This window comes from Alligator mississippiensis, chromosome 14, assembly GCF_030867095.1.
Source record: "Alligator mississippiensis isolate rAllMis1 chromosome 14, rAllMis1, whole genome shotgun sequence".
NCBI lineage: Eukaryota > Metazoa > Chordata > Crocodylia > Alligatoridae > Alligator > Alligator mississippiensis.
In genome coordinates this window covers 13,834,821-13,849,314 of record NC_081837.1, presented here as the reverse complement: position 1 = coordinate 13,849,314, position 14,494 = coordinate 13,834,821, and the positions used below count along the sequence as shown (strand labels likewise).

The 14,494-nt window shown below is 42.2% G+C and overlaps 1 protein-coding gene across 3 annotated transcripts in view; it reads left to right on the top strand.

Moving 5' to 3' along the window:
- The first annotated feature begins 77 nt into the window (after positions 1-77).
- Positions 78-14,494, top strand: part of LAT2 (linker for activation of T cells family member 2) — a 40,436-nt gene continuing 26,019 nt past the window's right edge. For all 3 annotated transcript variants that reach the window (XM_014608030.3, XM_014608029.3, XM_014608024.3), the window contains exon 1: positions 78-8,272. The gene's annotated coding sequence lies outside the window, so the exon portion shown is untranslated. The remainder of the gene's footprint in view (positions 8,273-14,494) is intronic.

The window sequence follows — 14,494 nt, the reverse complement described above, 5'->3', positions numbered from 1 at the left end:
TTTATTTCTGTGAGTCTCCTACCTTGTTTCAGTCCTCTGCAATATAACGTTGTTTCTGAAGTTTCTCTCCATCTATTTAACAAAGGAGAACATTGTCAGTATTGGACATTTATGAGAACTCGGGTATACCATAAAGTCCAATAAAGATGAATTGGGGAGAGATTCTCATCTAAACATAACTTTTGGGAGCAAGTAAGAATGGCACACTAGTGATCACTTTTTTGGTAAATGCATCTAAATGCTTTTGTTTAAGATCATTTTGCCTAAAGCAATCCTAGTTTTCCTTCTCTTTGACAAATTTCCTTATTGGAGTAAATAGTCAAGGATATTAGATGCAGAGCAGCACTCTTTCTGCAGAATTTGATGTATTACTTGGTTAAAATCTGTTTTTTTAAAAAAAGGCTTTGTTCTAGTCTTCTTGCAGGGCCTCTCTTAATCTAGACTAAGGCAAAGTAATCAGCCCTATCTGGGCATGTCTGTGAACTGTTTGTGGGATTGATCTTGCCCGAGAAAACAAATATTTCACACATTGATTGGACTCGGGTAGTGGGGGAGGGGACAGTTATAGCAGTTAAGTAAAGGAGAGTTGGGAATGATTTGGAGGAGAAGGCTGTAAAATTCAAAGCTCCAAGATGATTGGCTCCTGCCAGGTCATCTTTGTGACTTGTTGGCTGCAGTGGAAAATAGCATGCTTGCTTCTGTGGGATAAGGTATTTTCTGTGCTTACTTTGATATCATGGTACAAATCCATGTCCTAAGCACAAAGTAGGAAATAGTTGAATTGTTGATGAACTTAGTGGTATAACCTGTAGTAAATGGCATTGATGTGGATGTGAAAAACCTTCAGTTTCTCTGGGGAAATGTAGAAGTTTTGCGTTGTAAATCAAATAAGCTGTACTGAATTAAAAAAAAAAAAATCACTTCTATTTATTACTGGGACTTGCCATGTTAGTGTGTTACTTCTGCGGAAGCAGCTCATTGTTCAGGTGGCAAACTGACCATGATCAACCTGTCCAACCAGGGGATGTTTCCTATCCTCAGTGCAGTGAAACCCACCTAGTACAGAAGTCTAATTCTAAATTGAAATATTTTTTGTGGGGGGGAGAAGGGCAGGGGGTTAAGTTGCAATAGGTACTTGAAAGAGAAATCGACTATCAAATTGTTTCTCTTGTCCAGTTCCTTTATTTTTGGTTACTGGGGTTTTAAGAGCAGGATATCCTTATAGCAAGATCCTTGTCTTTAGAGTTGTATATAGTTTTGCTGTCCTGGAAAACTACAAGTATTCGAGGGCCCATATGTCTTGCCTAGCTTCTGTCACATTGTGAACATGAGTCTGGAGAAAGAAGGTACTGCTTTGCAAATTTTTCAAGATGCTGGCAGACTTCTTTGTGCAAAAATTGCTATAGTTTGGCCCTTTGTATGTTTTGCTCAAGTTGAGTTTGTATTGTATCTCTCTTGCGTACAGTATGTTGTCCTTGGAGAAAGCGATGCTAGTGAGCCTTGGTATAGGGTGTTACAAGATAAGTTAGCTGTTTACTTTTAACTACCATCTTTGGCATTTCAAATGTTAACACTGCAGAAATTTCCTTGAAGTCAAGACCTGTGATCTTTATGGTGACAGCCCTCAAAATAAAGACTGAAATCTGTCACTGCCTTGTTACTTTGCCAAGTACATAATAACACTCCTGACAGTGCTCCAGCTTGGTTTCTTTGAAAGTGCTATAATAATCCCAGAAAATGGTGCTCTGACCGTTACAGACACTGAAGAGAGAGATGTGAATAATTTGTTAGAGTTTTGCATCAAGTCAAGGTTTGAAAGCAGGCTTTAGTTTCAAGAAGTTGCTTTCATTTTTTTTCCAACAGAACAGTATTTCTTTATACAACTGAATGTGTAACTTAGTATGCAGAGACCAGGATAATGACAAGCCGCAAGGAATTGACATTTTACCCAAACTTCTGCTGGGCATGCCAAAGTTTGGCAGATATAAAAGATATTATACAACTAGAAGCTTATGGAACTTAGTATAGGGAATCATTCCAGAGCAGAATGAACACACGTGTCCAGTTAATCTTGCCCCAACACAGTTTTGGATTAGGCTGGTATTTTCCACTTGATGTAGTTTGAAGCAACAAAGTCTAATCATGGACATTTTGGCAGGTGGAGAAGCTTTTGGTAACGTGTTCATGCCAGCTGCCAAATTCTAATTGTATGTTCAGAGAACTATAAATTGTTACTCGCAATTGTTCAGAACAAGACCTATTGAAATTCCTGCAAATTCTGTGCAGAGCAGATTTAATAGCAAAGCCGGCTTTAGAGCTGGCAATGTAGCTGAATCAGAAGGGTGAGTGTCCAATGACCTCTTCATTGGAAGGTTCTGGCGTGCGCTTTCATGATCACCCTCTGCTGTGCAAAGCTCTGAGTGCTGCTGCTACGTGATTGGTGCCATCCTTACTATGGCTAATACATGATCCTCTTAGAATCTGTCCCCTGCTGCAGGGGCCAAACCCATCAGGTGCCTGCATTCAGTTTCTAAGGCCAGATTTTATGTCATTTATTTTAAGCTAGTCTATCTTCAAGTCTTTACTAAATGCATTTCTGTCATGTTTGTTCAAACGCTCGCTTTCAGTAAGCATGCCAGCCAAATTTCCTGTGGTTAGCTGCTGGCTATTTTCTTAGGGTTGTGTTGTAAAGGCCACGGACTTAATTTGTTAGCAAATTTCAGTTACCACTACAGGCATATAGATATGCAGGATATATACATCAGTAAGTTCTTATTTCCTAATGCAGAACCCAAGTATCCTATTGGGGCACTTGCAAACATTTGGTTGGCTTCAGATCGTGAGTTGCCTTCCTCGGTATAAAGTAGATTAATGCTTGTACTTAATTCTGGAAATAGGAATTTTGCGTAAGTGCTTAGATATTGAATTGCTTTTCATTCTTAAGTGTTTAGTTCCCTGCTGGCTAAATTCCCCACGTTACTTGCAATTTATTCTGCTCTAGGATTTTAAGGAAATCAATTTGTCCTTCAGTGAACTTTTGAGAGCATCCTGTACTATGTTATCTCGGCCTTTCTGGCTCTGGAGAATTGGTACAGGATTATTGATTATCTACGTATCCAGCAGCTTACCTTTGGAAGTTATTTCTTCCCTTCCATTAAAGTATTTAATGGCAGAAACTAGCTAGACCTGGGAGAGAAGCATTTGAAGTAAAGTGTGAAGTGTTTAGTGACTGACTTAATAGATTTCATAGACATTAAGGCTGGAAGGGACCTCAAGATCCATCGGGTCTACCCTCCATCCCAAAGGGCAGATTTGCTGTAACTAAACCTTTCAGCACCAGAGGTTCATAGTAACATTGGGTTTTACAAGGCTGATTGGTTTTCTAATGGCTTTAGTTCTATGATTTAGTATGATTCCTATTTTTGGCTAGACAGGGCCTCTTTAAAATGCTTATAAGTAATGGTGGTAGACATTTAAATGGCTTAGTGCTATTTGCATGGTTTAAATCCAGCTAGTCTTGCTGGCTAATTCATGGAGAAACAGCATGTGCTCAGCTGTTGGCACTTCATTAAGGCTTTAGCCAAAAGACCTTTTCCCCTATTACAAGAAGTTTTGTGAATGACAGCAGCCCTGAAACTGACTGTAGGTCCTAACAGCACAGCACTGAAGCTACTTGAGTTGGGCTAGAAGGATTAATAGCCCTAGGATATTTTGGGCAACCAGCTACTATTCCCCACTCCCCCCTCCAATGTGGCTTAGATCAGAAGTTCTCAAACTATGGTCCATGGACCACCACTGGTCCACGAACTCCATTCAGGTGATCCATAGAAAGGTGACCTAAGGTGAAAGCTGACAAACATTAGACCCGACTTCCCAGAACTTTGCTCAAAAAAAACAGGCACATCCATCACATTAGAAAGGTAAGACTACTGATATTAAAATATGAGTTTTGTGTGCTTTGATTTGTAAAACAAAAAGAAGTTTATTAAGTGGTCTGCTGAGACCCTCAGTAATTTTCAAGTGGTCCATGAAAAAAAAAGTTTGAGAACCACTGGCTTAGATAACACTTCAGTGTTTAGACTTCTCCCTCACATTGAAAGAATGTGATTATTTTTTTTTTTCTTACTGATGCCCCCATATCCCACCTGAGTTAAATAGGATGCTGCCTAAGAGTGCAAAAGATGCAGGGTTGAGCCTACCCTTGCACTATGATAGTGGTCTAATAGTTGTCATTGGGTCACAGGGTATGTTTTTAATTTTAGTGCAGCTCTTTTCACTTACGACTATAATACAAAGCAGTTATGGTTCACCTTTATGCAATCAATAGGACTTGCTGTCACTTAATTTTGCATGATCAGCTGCAAGGTACAACTTGGATCGGTGGTTTCTTGGATACTTCTGTCCTGCTTGAAACAATATTCATGGGCTGAAGCATCTTAGTTTTCAATAGATCTGTTACCTTGAAAATCACAAGCTCTTGTGTAAAGCCCTAGAGGGTAGCCCAGGGCTGATGTTTTGAATACGCTGCCTTTGCCAAACACTGCATGTAGTTTAAATTCTTTTTGCCTGGCAGCTTTTGACTTAGCAAGTTGCTGTTCAGCACAGTAGGGCAGTACTTCCTGCTATCTGAGACTGACTGTGCACTCCTTGCTCCCAAGAGCCTCTGCTATATTCTGAATCTAACCAAAAATTAGTAAACACCTATAAACCCCTACAAGAATCTGTACTGTAATGAACTGTGTAACTTTCTTCTTGCTGTATAAAAACCCAATAAAGACATTCAAACCTTGCTAGCATTTTGTGTTCAACTTAGAAATTCATTTTTTGTCTATAAGATGAACTCAGAGGTCTTAGCAAGAAACACATAGCAATATAAAGATGCAGTAGCTTCAGTAAGTCTTGAGATAAAATATTTTGTGACTGGATTGTTTCATTATAAGTTTCCACAAATCCCCTGCAAATATTAGCTGCAGTCTTTTGCCAGTGGCTGCTTTAACCACTGGGGGGTAGCATAACATCTTGATCCATAGCCTAGCTACTTTCAGTAACATCTCAGTGAGGTCAGATGTGAGCTGTACAGTGGGGGATAGCAGGTGCTGTCTTAAGCTTAATTAATTTCTGTGCTGCTGCCTGCAAACATGCTCGTTAGGTCAGAAAATAATTCTCCACAATGAACATGAGACCACAGGAAGAAATATATCCAGTATCTTGGTGCCCAGGGATGTCCAGTGCAAATCAGAGACTTGAATTGTGGTCTTTTGTACCAAGTGAGTTTTCCACCTATTGGAGTATTTGGAAGAGAAGGGCCTCATCCCCTGTGGTTTTGCCACAAGGGCACATGTTGAAAATGGGTACTGACTCTCTTTTTTTAGCATTTTTATAGGTATTGTATCCAATCACCTTTTTCCCATCAAACTGGCTTGAGAATACATGTGTGCTGGACACAAACTGAAAACATACAGGTCAGGACTGGTCCAAAAAAGCAAAGAAGGTGCATTTTGTCTTGTAAAGGTTTGAAATGGATGGACTTCACAAAGAATAAAGCAGGCAGATTTTTTAAAGCAATTTGTAATAAATGAAAGCCTGTGACCTCTCTGTTTAAGGACCAATGGCTTGAGAAGTCGCTTCAGCTGAGACGGGGATTAACGGAGAGAAGAGGGAAATGAACTCAACAACTTGAAAGCAGGATCTTTCAGGCAGTGGGAATGCTGCTGGCCTCTGATTTTTGCTGGGCAAGTATTCAGCCTAGTAACTGCTGGGAGGAATAGCTGTCTCCTGAATGCTGTCAGATGCTGCTAACAGCCAAAGAGCTGGCCTCTTCCCTATTTCTAATATCTCAAAAGCAGTCAGTCTTCAGTCTGGATGGCTGGAGAAGAAAGATAAGGAGGAATGGGAGCAAACCCCATGGGATTAACCAGTGCTGCAGGCCATTGTCATTACCATGAGGCTTGGTAAATAGTTTGTTGTAGCAACAGGGTCAGTCACAACAGTTAAATTCTAGTCAAAGTTAGAAAGTCTGTTACATGCAAGTTCATTTTTTCTCTTGGAAAAATGCAGGCTGCGACTGCAGCCTTTGGAGGAAGACACTAGAGTTCAGCACGGGTCTGAAGTCCCAGTGCTTTGTACTGTTTACAGTCAATCTACCCCTGTGTGTTGTGGGTGTGAAACACTACCGCTCAAATGTGGGAGTACTGTTTGCCCAGCCTGCGGGTGTGTGCCGTAGAAAACCTGGTTCCAACCGCAAAGCATACTTGTTACAGCGGGAGACTCCTACCAACAGCAGTTTAAAGCAAGTTGCATCTAAATCTACAGGAAGTAGTGGAGAAGCTATCTAGCTATCTGAAAGCACAGAGCATCCAATTCGAAACATTGCTGTGTTTTTATATGGAAAAGACCAAAACAAAGCCATTGTTGTCAGCCCATTTGGAACATGCAGCTGCTCAGCTACATTTATAAAGTCCCTTATTTCTCCCCACACAATGGAAGAGGTTGTAAGTTGTGCTTAAATAGTTATGCAAATATTTGCTTAATTTTATATATTTTTTAAAGGTGTGTGCCCCCTCAAAAAAAGGCTGCTGGAAAGCACCTGAATAGCTGAGCAGTCTGGCATTGCATGAAAACTGCCCAGTTAAAGTGCGTGCTGCTGTGCCATGCCTCAGAAGAACATTGAATGTTATACAATAAACTTCCTTTTGTAGCAACCCTTTGATAGGCTCTCCCCGTGATCAAGTAATAAGCCAAATGCTAGTCCATGTCCTGCTTCTAGGGTTCTTCAAGTATCTATGATGCTTCCAGTTCAGCTTTCCATACTTGGAGTTTGGAAAAAGACTCATAGAAGCAAATACTTTTTTTATTTGGACCATATAATGGCTTATATGCCTCTGATTTTCTTGATGCTTGCTTTGCCAGCATATTCCTTGTCCCAAAATTGGTGATCTGTTTCAATAATAGATGTTAGAAAACTGCCACATCTCTACTCAGTTATGTATTTATAAATCCTTGGTATGACATTCTGAGCACTGCAATTAAACTGTTAAATGGAAGAGCACACACCAACTGCTGAAACTTCCTTAGCCTGACGAAGGGTTTTTGAACCCAAAAGCTTGCTTAATAACTATTTTCCAACCATTTGGGTTGGTCTAATGAGATCAAATTCACCCAAGGAACCTTGTCTGCCTATCACACTTAAAAAGGCATTTCTTTTGCTGACCAGCAAGTATGAAATTACTGAAGTTAAGTAAAATGCATGTGTAGTTGAATTCAAGGGGGACATGGGATGGCAATCAGAGGTGTCTTATGATGTGATGCAACAAAAATAATTTTAACTGCTTTCCTAAAGAGATCAACTAGGTGTTTGCTATGTGAGATGTACTCGCTGTTTCTAACCCAGAGCGCATGTCTTGTGTCATCAGGGAAAAGCTCAGAACCAGTAAATCCATCCCCTGGTGGTAGGTTCACACATCCTTTCCAGTGTCTAAAGCAGAAATTATATCTTAAAAGAAGACAATACTCATCAGACTGTTTGTACAAGTCCATCATGCAATACTTGTGATACTCCCAGGCATCCGATGGTGAAAGAGGCTGAAATGAGAAGGGCAATCTCTCCCAGTGGTTAAGATATCAGACCACAGTTTGGCTCATGGTTCAGTTCTAATTTCTGCCACTGCCTTCCTTTGTGATTCTGGGCCAGTCCCTTAATCTTCCATGCCTCTTTGTCCATGTCTGCAAAACAGACTATTCCTTTGTCCCTTGTCTGCTTCTGAGCTTGTTATTGAACTCTGGGCCACTTCTTTCTGCCTATTTACAGCACCTAGGCACCTGAGCTTGAACTTAACGAGGGATCTCATAGTAATGCAAATCACACTTGCAGAATTTGTGAGCGTCATTCATTTCTAGTACTAGATTCTTTGCCAGGGGGAAACAGCTTGGTGACGCTGGTCTACATAGGGCTGTGAGTCAAAGCCTTAAGTGTTGTAGTGGTGGCTGGGGCAATGCGCACGTTTACTGCGGTTTGAGTCTCTTCCCCTTGCCTGGCAAACATGGTTGCATTACAACCATCTGGGGTGAGTCTGTCAGAGAAGTGAGCTGGCCTCTCTCAACTGAAGGGGGCTGTCCGGCGCTTCAGCGGATGTTGGGTTTAGTGATTCAGATGGTGACAGGAAACCAGAGCCCTGCTTACAATCCTGAGGAGGAACTCACTCCAGTCTTGCTGGCAGCTTTTGAGAGACATAATGCGGATGGGAAAGCCAGAGAGAGCAGACTGATGCTGCAGGTAAGATGGGCCTGAGGAGGGAAAGAAGTGGGGGATGTGGAAGGCATTGCCCCCAGAGCCCGCTGCGATGCCTGCGAGAATCTGTTTGTTGGTTGCAATGACTTTTGGATCGGACCCCACTGCGGTTGGGGCTGCAGATGAGGTCCACAATGATCAGCTTACAGCAGTACTGTGCGCAAAGGTTGCATGCAGTTTTCCCAGCCTCCTGTTATCCATGTTTAGCCCCATTGGCATGGGGAAAGAGCCCTTCCCCGTCGATCTACAGATTGGTCCTGGCTCTGGTTACTTCTATTACGTTCCTCATATATCGCACCTTACTGGGAGAGGAGGAGAAAGGCAATAGAGCCTAGGTTTGATGGGGTCCTTATGTGAGGAATAAGGTATGCTTCTCTACTGTCCTCTATACATTTGGCCAAAGCCACCAGCTTTAGGATGTCAGGGACCCCAAGTATCTGCCCTCTTCGTTTCTCTCTCTCTTCCTCAGCAGGGGGAATTTTTTTGCAGCTTCTAAACTGGTCTTAAAATCAGTCGGGTGAAAAAAAAAAAAAAATGATGCTACAGTATAGAATTGGTGAGTAGTGCCCCAGGTATTTAGCAAACTATGGGATAATTACTAGGGAATTCAATACGACACGTTGGTTACAAGATGCATATTTTGAGATGATGGACAAAAATTAAATAGAAGCTTTTCTTCCCTATACATGCACTACTTAACGCTGCAATATGGTTTTCCTACTAAAAGCCCTAGTAAGGGTTAGTCGCACAACATGGCTTCTACTTATTTGAGCTCCAGGCAAATGGAAGACAGTTGCACGACACGCTCTTAGGTAAGGATGTAGGTCTTGAGGCATGAAGAGATGAGGTTTTTGGCTGTAGCTTTGTTAGTCTAAGGACATAGGCAGGCAAGGTTCTTTGGGTAGATGCGATATCTTTTATTGGACCAACTGAGTATTTGGAAAAAGTGCTTTGCAAACTTTTGGTCACAATCGCCCTTCTTCAGGCATAGGAAGTCTCTGAACAGCAGAGACTTCCTACGCCCAAAGAAGGTGATTGCGCCCAAAAGCCCACGAAGAACTTTTTTCCATCTACTCAGTTGGTCCAATAAAAGATATCGCATCTACCCAAAGAACCTTGCCTGCCTATGAAGATAGATAGATAGCATCTTCAGTGGAGGACTCCAAAGTGTTTCATGATGTATAAATAAACAAGCTAATTTGCAACAAAACAATCTTTCACATCCTTTTCACAACGCTTGCTGCTTCAGTCATCCTTGAACTTTCTGAGCAGCTTCATCAGCAGCCATGCCTGCCTCTTCATTTTGCTCTTGTTTGAACCATTCTTCTAGTCTCATGCATGTATTTGACACCCAGTATCAGGGTCCCGGTTCCTTGTACCTAAACTGAAAACTTGCATATTAGGCCTACAGAGCCAATGCTGACTGCCAGCACTGTTTGCTCGCATTAACTTCAGCGGGATTTTGCACAATAGCATATATTACATGCGAATCGGCAGGTTGTTTGCAGGGATCAGGGTTTATTTTACAAGCCCCAGTTCTATACTGGGATCCAACTGGACAACTTTCTGCACCTGTGTGGCACTGTGGAGACACCAGGGATTCCCCTGCATGGATTGCATCGCAGAGTCAAGGCTTGTATGTGTAGATTTTAGACCTCAGGATCCTTGTCCCCTATTAGTGCTGTGTAGCCCAAAATGCACTACTGGTACATAATAATAATAAGAAGAAGCAGCAGCAGCTTGCATGAGAATGTGGCAACGGCTTTTTTCCTGAATATTTCTCATACCTGCCTTTGGTTATGATCCCTCATCTCTTTAATGTTATGCTCTGGTGTTTAATCTGAATGGTGTTTCTCAGGCTTCTGCATGCATGGGCAATTAGAGTGAGAATAGGAAGCGGGCAACCAAGTTGAACACAGCTTGGAAATGCTGCTCTATCAAGACAAGGGCTTTTCTACCCTCCCAAAATATACTTAGAACCAGACTCTGTCTCTCTTTCCCTGGGAAGGGAACAGGTTTCCCTACTGAAACAAATCATGCAACTTGGAGGCAGTTCCTCAGAACTGGCTAAAATCTAAAATACTGTGTCTGTCCCAGTGTTCCTGTGTTTCCCTTTGTTGCAGAAACATATACACTTCTCTCCCGGGGAAAAAATAAAGACCGCAGATATTTCAACATTGGTAGGGACTACATAAAAATGGCTGGGTAAACTTCAGCCCTAGCGTGAGTCGGTGCAGTTCCTTTGACTTTAAACTGGCACCAGTATCCACTTCACACCTGGGCCAGGTTTCCCATGTCCTGGGCAGAGTGCTGTTTGTGGACCTTGGTTGGAGACCTCACTGCATTGGGCTCTGCACAAATACACATTAAATTCTTCTCTATATCACAGAGCCTTTCTAAATGACTTCAAATGGCCTTGGGGGCTGGTATAGACGACACTGGCAGCCAGATCCCTTTCTGGGACTAATATTTAGAAGTCTGAACTAAAGTGATCCTGGAAATTGTTCCAACCCAGGAAGGTCCTGTCCACCTTTTCAAAATAAGTTATTTTGGAACAGGGGAAAGTCTAAGGTAGACGAGGCCTTTGACTAGTGAGGTCTCTGGAGCTCTTAGAAGCTATCAAATCAGTCTAAATACTGACTCTGCTTGTTCAAGCTGTATGCTGAAGTTCAAGGAGTAAGGTGTGTTAAGCTTTTAATGGTTTGTTTTTAATCTATCCAGCTTATTTTCCCTCCAGCACTTCATCCAACCACTCTGGATTCTTCTCCTTTTGTTTAAAAGTACTACAGGTTTTGCAAATGGTTAGTCCTTTTAAATCCTAAGCTAAAATAGGTAGGAAAGGACACCTGCTCTCCCCAGCTTTTCGAACAGGAGCACAGGCTTTACAGAGGAGTTTCATAAACTCCTTAAAATACCAACTTCAGTCCTCTCTCTCCTCTAATTGAGTTACGTGGGCAGAGCCTGGTAGGCTCAGAGAGTCTGGCTGTCTTCATTATAAGTCATTTGATAGATGAGTACCTGCACTCACGGGCAGTCGTGCTCATAAATTCAGTGAGCTTGATCTTAAAACCAGAACGGGTTCTTGACCCTACTCCTGCCAAAGGCAGGCAGTTGCAGAGCCTCACTGCTCTGATAGCAAGCAATCTTCCTATAATTTCCAGCCTAAATTTAGTAATGGGATTTGGATACTCACTTCTTTTTGTCCCCATTTAGTTCTTTAAAATGAACTAGCTTTTTCTATGGTGTATGCAAGGCAACAATCTTCTCCCCTCTGTCTCTTTCTCGCTCAATGAAACAATGCAGGCTCTTTCACCCTTGTAGCTCTTCTCTGCAACTCTTACTAAGGCTCTGCCTGAATTTCAGGCTCAGGGCGGTAACAGGCAAATACCAAAATCACCTTTAAACACAGCAGGTGCAGATCAAAGGAGCTAGAGAGAATAGGACTGGAGGGCTCTTGAAAAAACTATTTCTCTGTTTCATCTCATTTAAATAAGTATTTCCTTTTTTTGTTTACTAAGAATACCGTGGGTTTTTGAAAAAAGAGCCCCGCACTGTTTTGGTAAGTGCACTGCTAATTCTCGTGGGGCAATATCATGCAATGGAAACTAGCAATTATTCCCGTCTCTGCCATTTGTTATTCTGAATGGAATAATTTTACTTAAGAAATGTATTCTAAGGACCCTTGCATAGTCTGACGCATGTTTAAAATGCTTTTTAAGACTTGCCAACAGCGTGGCTAGACCGTTAATGGCTTGTGCTACTTTACATAGAGACTTCTGTGGGTGTTAGCATGTGTGGTAAATAATACAGAAGGTGGAGAAGTTTTTGAAATGGGGCCAAGCCACGGAGGATAAAGCTTTGAGCATCTTTACTCATAACTCTGATAAGGGGGTCTGACAAAAGTAAAATTGTTTTGTTTGCAATCAATGCCTGAAATCTGCCAAGGGCCCCATCATCCAACCCCTTATGTCGTAAGAACTAGGGTTGACAAGTGGGTCAATTGACTGATCAATTGACTGCATATTTTTGACCAGTCAAAAATATGGCAATTTTACAAAAAAAATTAAAAAAAAATGTAGTTTTTTTTTCTTGACAAAAATATATTTTTTTTAATTGCTTATTGACACATTTAATGGAAGATCTGGGCTTTTTCTGTGTTGTTTGGACCTATTGGCAATTAAAAAAAAAAAAAAGTACTGCTATTTGATAGGCCAATTGACCAAACTTTATTTGACTAGTCAAATATTCAACCCTAGTCAAAACCCAAGTGAAAATGTAGATCCTTGAGCCTGGTTTCTATTTCCCTCCTAATAGAATGAGAGAAGGGAGAAATACATGTTGTTCATCTTCTCCCACAGTGAGCAAGTGTCACTAACCTTTCCCTGCCCAGTCATGAGCCTGCGTGTTGGCTTTTTCCGTTAGATCTTTTGCAAAAGGGTGGGTTGTCTCTCTCAATACTTTTGCACATGGGTCTAACGTAGCATAAGCAGATGAGCCATCACGGGCCATGCTTGGCTTCTCATGGTCACGCTTCTGCTAGCTTGGCTGATGTCTGCCTGTGCCTGGAAGGTTATGCTTTTGTTGTTGCCTAGTGGGGAACCTGATCAAGGCTGCATGCAGGTTTGTGAGTTTTTTTTATTGTTTGCTGTTTCGGGGTTAAGTGTGCGTGGGTTGGTTTTTATTTTTCTGTCTTGGCTGTGGAATATTTGCTGTTGTGTTTTTGCACTCGTGGTTAATGACACAAACTAGGTGCTCCAAAGCTCTAGGGATGAAATCCCTTAGAGGATGCAGAACCTGTTTTTGTCTATGCGTAATTTTCAACACTACCAAAATGTGAAACTTCAGGGATTTGGGAAGGATGCCTTGTGAAACATTGCTCCTCTCTACCCTTTGCTGTGCTGGGGTTACTGAATTTAAATTTAAGCCAGCAACACAGCATCTAATGACAGCAAAAGGGCTCATTTGGATTGACATTGCCAACTTGTAAACTTGCTAAACAGATAGGGATGCCTTTAAAATAAGGGTTTGATTCTGCAACCTTAGATGCGATCCTACTGAAAACTCCCATTGGCAACCTAAAGTTTTGGCTTTGTAAATAATTGCTTTGTATGCACTGTGCACCTTGAAGCATTTTTAAGCACTTGTTTGGCTAAGTCATTAATCAAATACAGCTGCTTCTGGGGTGCCCCAGCAAAGGAATAGGCTAGAGATGATAGAGCACAGACAGAAGTGGAATTGAACACAATGAAGGGGAGGCAGGGGGGTGCCGATGTTGGGTGTACAGAGAGAAAAATCCTCAGGCCTTAGGCAAGGGTATATAATGCAGTTACCTGCTTGCAGCATAGGTTTCCTTCCACTGCCACGTATGTGTGTGCTGTGCACCTCAGTGTGACGTGCTGGGCTGCAGCTTCCCTTGGCATGTGGCTGGAGAAGGGGTGCAATGCTAGGACGAGAAGATTGCTCTGGCTATATAAAGGGCGTTCTCTTCTGCAGTGCTTCTTGGATATGACCCTGTTACTACCTGAAAGACCTGTCCTTCAGAGACCATCCTGCCCCGATTTCTTGCTGGGAATACTGGTATAGATGAAGGCCTCTCCCTGCTTTTGGAACCTGAATAATTCTCCATGTGCTGCAGACACCACAGGCTGTAGCGTATCCCCTCGATCTTTACTTTTAAAAGAACCGAGATGCTTCTAAAGAAACTGCCAGATATCTCATAATGTATGATTAGGCAATAGCTTTCTCATAGGGGAATTTTCTTACAGCCAAGCAGTTGGCTTACTCAGAGTCATAAGGGCTTCTGTCCCATAAATGGGTGTTGGTTAAGTGCTTCCTGGGAGAGCTAGCAAAAAGTCACCAGCTACAATGCGCAACGCCAGGAAGCGTGTGTCGCTGTGTCAGTGTGGAGGGGAGAGACCAGGTCCTGTCCATACTATCTCTAGGAAGAGCCGACAGAGCAGACCAGGGAAGGGACAGGCAATATGGTGGCAGGGCAGGGACCAGAAAAGAGCAGCAAATCAGGAAGGGAGCAGAAAGCAGAGCAGGCAATCGAGCAGGGGAAAGGGGTACCAGTGGCCCTTGGGGAGGGCATGGGGGTAATTTCTTGCACTCCTGCCAAAAACATTGCTTCTGCTGGGTTAAAATGATGTACAAGTTTCCCTCATCAACCACGCTTTTGAGTATTCACGCTTAATATTCTATATACCA